Raw genomic sequence first — 4,842 nt, 5'->3', positions numbered from 1 at the left:
AACTATGCGTCGACCTTCAGGTATGCTATTATCTACATTATTACTATGTATTGCCACCTCCCTGCCGTCATAACTATTTTCGTTATCTGCGGCATCCAGGAAATTTTTATTATACGTACCTTGCGGTGTAATATCCTGCACAATTGTATTTACTTGTTCATTCATTACTCCGGCACTGCCTTCTGAATTCACCAAATTAGTCTGCGAGTTTTTGTTATCTATTTCTATCTCTTTCTTCGATAGCATCTGCCTATAAAACGAAAAAAGGATTATAATATGATATGAAATAACGAATTCTTCTGTGAATATACATTAGTCAATAACATGTTATTTCCGCGCTTGATAATTTTCAACATATCTCGGTAAGACGTAAAATCTGGGAAATTGTGCATTCTTTCCTTATTGTTCCAACTAATTATAATGAATGATGTGTATGTGTGTGTGTGTGTGTGTATTTGTGTGGCGCGCAAACGTCTATGTATTAGGAATGTGATTTACTTTTGAAGTTCTGTGCTGCATTTTTGTCCAATAATGCTTATAAATCTACAATATGTACTGTACAATTTGTAATGAGCTATGTATTGTTGATTACATTGCTCATTTGACTTATATGATATTGCGAAAAAAGTGGAACGCTATAAATTTCCTTGGAATATTTTTCTTAAAAAACTAGTACGTTTATTTTGTCAGAACACATTGCATTGCAGGTAGTACAATGTCTAAAATGGAGACATAAGATATTTTTAAGATAAAAAGAATTTTTATACAAACCTCTTTGCCCAACCTCTTTTTCGTACAAGTCGTTTGGCCGTAATGGTCTTCATATGTGTAGTAAATTTCTTGCTTTCCATCTTCTTCACGTTTTCACGACGGTTGTTATGTAATTACGCGTTATCACATTTCACTATTTGTATGAGAAATAAGACCAAGCAAACTTTTGCATACATGCAGTACGATGCTGTCAGTCAAAACTGTCAACAGGGTACTGATACGCTGCGATGCGCACGCGATCACTCGAGAGTGCATTGTTATTGATGCGCGATATTATATACGCTATTATATGAAATCGTATTACTTCGCGTGTAAGAATCAAAAATACAATAAGTCGATTATGTAGGATACCTTGAATAAAAGACATTTATAAGTCTTTGATGCAGTTCGTATTAAAATGTAAGGGATATGTCACAAAAATAAGAGAAGGAAATATTAATAGAAAGTCTAAATGGAAAGATAAAAGGAGAAAGAGAGAGGGACGGGGGGAAAATAAGGAGGGAGAGTGCGAAAGAATGAAAATTAATCCCTCTCGCTCTAATAGGAGTATTCCAATTACGCACAGACCTAATCGGACAAAGCAACCATAGCACCGTGTGCAAAAGCTATGCCGAGTGAAGAAAGTTGGACAAAAAGGGGTTTGTTTTCTGACCGTAATAGTTCCTTATTTTATTTCCACCTTATATTGAGGATTGCTCCGCTTCATTCTCGTACGTACTTTCACCATATAAAAGAGTTTATAATTCAGCGCATGTAGGAAAAAGTAATCTTTGCAGAATGATTCGGTGTCATGTTAGTAGCTGACCATCGTTTTCCTTTCATACTGAAGAATGCTCCGCTTCATTTTCGCACGTCCTTTTACCATGCAAAAGAATTTATAACTCGGTACATGTAGAAAGAAGCAATATTTGCAGAATGATTCAGTCTCATGATAGTAGCTGTCCCTTATCGTTTTCCTCTCATATTGAGGAAAGTCCCGCTTCATTTTTGCACGTACTTTAACGATGCAAAAGGGTTTTTAACTCGGCGCATGTAGAAAGAGGTAATTTTTGCAGAAAGATTCGGTGTCAAGATAGTAACTGTCCCTTATCGTTTTCGCCTTATATTGAGGAATACTCCGCTTTATTTTTGCACGCACTTTCATCGAATTATAACACTTGAAATTTCCAATACTTGGACATAGAATACAAAATATCTCGTAAAATATTCATCTTTCGATTACCTTGCCTTAATGCTTTTTTGCATAAAATAATGAGACAAATGATTCAAGGTCAAACCAATTACACCCTTTTATAGATCTCTTCAAACTAAACAACTTTTATCTGAAACAGTTTTCTTTAAAATAGTTTGTTTTCAAGATATTCGACTGTTTCCAGACTTTTCTAACACCCTGTATGTCCGACAGTACGAAACACAAAAAAAAAACATTCAACGCTGTCGCCTCGTTAGCCGGACTCGAACACTCGCTGCTGGTGCAGAAAGTACCAGCGCAAGAGCCATAGTCCCCTTAGCTACGCCGCTTCGATGGAAGTAAATGCCACATTGTGTCTTATATGAGGCATGGCTTCATGACTTTTACTTCGCATCGCAATATTTAGGAAACGAAGGCCCATTCACCTAAACCCTTTTAGAATATTCATACTCTATATTACGTTTATCGAGGGCGTTATATCTCGTTAAAAATCGATTTTGCAGTTGACGTCATCTCCTTGTCAGTGCGTAACGAAAATAATATCTCAAATTTTCATTAAAATTTATATAGAAAGTTTATGTACTAGATAACATACATTCAAAACAATATTCGCGAATTACTCTAATGCGTACAACACACTTTTCGAAAAAACACTGATACACTCAGTACATAAGCTGTTAGAAGAATTCATCATAAAAATAGCAAAAGCCTTTTGGAGAGAATGCGAATATCAGCAACATGACATTTACTTTTACGTACCATCTATGTGTAAGAAAATTGAAATAACAACGTAGCACAGCACTTGCATAGCATCTGTGAAGGGACGATAAATGAAAAAATAATGCGGCGCAACGATAGCGTGAATATGTTGCTTATCAAATGTAACATTTTGACGATTGTGTTCGTTCCGTACAGATACTTATAGATATGTTATAGATATATTATAGATTGAAAATTTTAAATAGATTTTTTCTTATCGTTTTCGTCTCATAATGACGAATGCTCCGCTTCATTTTCGCACGTCGTTTTACCATGCAAAATGGTTTATAATTTGGCGCATGTAGAAAGAAATAATTTTTGCAGAAAGATTTAGTGTCATGATAGTAACTGTTATCGTTATCGTTATCCGTTATCGTTTTTTTCTCATATTGAGGAATGTCCTGCTTCATTTTCGCACGTACTTTCATCATGCAAAAGGTTTTTAACTCCGTCCATGTAGAAAGAACTAATCTTTGCAGAAAGATTTAGTGTCATGATAGTAACTGTCCGTTATCGTTTTCCTCTCATATTGAGGAATGTCCCGCTTCATTTTCGCACGTACTTTTATCATGCAAAAGAGTTTTTAACTCAGCGCATGTAGAAAGAAGTAATCTTTGCAGAAGTATTCGGTAATTTTGTTATGATAGCATTTTCTTATCGCTTTCTTCTCTTATTGAGGAATGCTCCGTTTTATTTTTGCACGTACTTTTACCATGTCAAAAGGTTTTTGATTTAGTATAATCAGCATGACGAAAGTTTTGCAAGGGTGTCGATATCACGTCAACGAAATTTTGCTACAAATATATACATGTAACTGTTTTCTTTACTACTCATATAGTAATAAGAACCAAACAAATAATTAATGACACAACAATTTGTACGAAGAGTGTAACTATATGAATGCTATATCGTACTATATTTCTAAATGGTGAATTACTATACATTTGGTAAACTAAATAAATTTGGTAACTAAATAAATACTTGCAACACCAATCATATGCACACAATGAATTTAACCACAGTAATGGCTTTTGCGTATAATGGCTTTTAGGACGCGGACACGCTTGCCATATGGGAAGAGGCAATGTGATAGTTAATAAACTTACAGTTCGTAACTCTCTGCTGACAACGTGAAGTTACGGAACATATCCAACAACGTATATTTGGGATTGGATCCGACCCGAACGTTGTCAGCAGAGGGTTAATAAAGCAGTATGTTAATTGACTTCATGTTTTGCCATAAGTTTCCACATCTTATGTGTAAAAGCCATAATTGTAAGTTAGATATAAGTACAAAGAACACAAAGTGCAAATAATATAGGCTCCGTTCAGTTTGGACGCGTTATAAACGCGTTATAAACGTCATTCTATCTATATTGTTTATTCGATGCTAAAGGAAGATAGAAGATGTTTACAGCGCGTGAGCGTCCAAAGCGAACGCAACTATAAAGAACGAACTTCGCATCAGTGCTGCAAAAACGTCGGCTGCCGACGTGGCTTCACACCGATAGACGAAGCAGCAACGTTTTATGCGTAGGAGTAGGCGCATGGAGGGGACACTTCTCGTACGGTCAGTGATCACAGATAGGCCCCCTTTTTCGCCCATGCGCGACGAAAACAGCTTCAGTGAAGTATATAATGTTCGAAAAAGGAGTGCCGTTGAGCCAAATTATATTTGCTCATAAAAAAAGAATAACATATATTGAATTTAATTTATGAAATTATATATAGAATTTAATATGTAAAATTATATATACTTCACTGAAGCTGTTTTCGTCGCGCATGGGCGGAAAAGCGGGCCTATCTGGGATCACTGCTCGTACGCTGCTTCGCATTTCCTGCGTTGCCAGTTCGATACATTCAACCGTTGTGATATGCAGATGTTCAGACGTGAACGTGTTTGAACACGCTCGGACCTGTAATATTTGTGGAACGTCCCTCGGAATTGAGTCCAAGACTTACGTTTATACATATTTTGATAATGGTGAAAGAGCCGCAAGAATAAGGCCTGCAACGAAAAAGAAGGAAGGAAGAAAAGAAGGAAGTTCAATACATTCGCGACGACGGTTTTTCCGGCAGTGAACAGTGAAATATTGACGTAGAAGTTACGCGTTGTATTA

General features: G+C 36.2%; 1 protein-coding gene across 2 annotated transcripts in view; it reads right to left on the bottom strand.

The window, feature by feature from the left end:
- Positions 1–4,353, bottom strand: part of LOC116852899 — an 18,095-nt gene extending 13,742 nt beyond the window's left edge. Inside the window, exons 1-3 of one of the 2 annotated variants that reach the window (XM_032833683.1) lie at positions 1,451–4,353; positions 772–1,122; positions 15–250 (exon numbers count right to left, since the gene is read on the bottom strand). The gene's annotated coding sequence lies outside the window, so the exon portion shown is untranslated. Of the gene's footprint in view, positions 1–14; positions 251–771; positions 1,123–1,450 lie in introns of those variants that run through there. The other variant, XM_032833684.1, reaches the window with a different exon arrangement.
- Positions 4,354–4,842: the final 489 nt, after the last annotated feature.

This window comes from Odontomachus brunneus, unplaced genomic scaffold, assembly GCF_010583005.1.
Source record: "Odontomachus brunneus isolate Ranch 3 - 2012 unplaced genomic scaffold, Obru_v1 Obru_scaffold_262, whole genome shotgun sequence".
NCBI lineage: Eukaryota > Metazoa > Arthropoda > Insecta > Hymenoptera > Formicidae > Odontomachus > Odontomachus brunneus.
The sequence above is the reverse complement of the archived record's forward strand: the minus strand, read 5'-3'. Positions and strand labels throughout refer to the sequence as shown.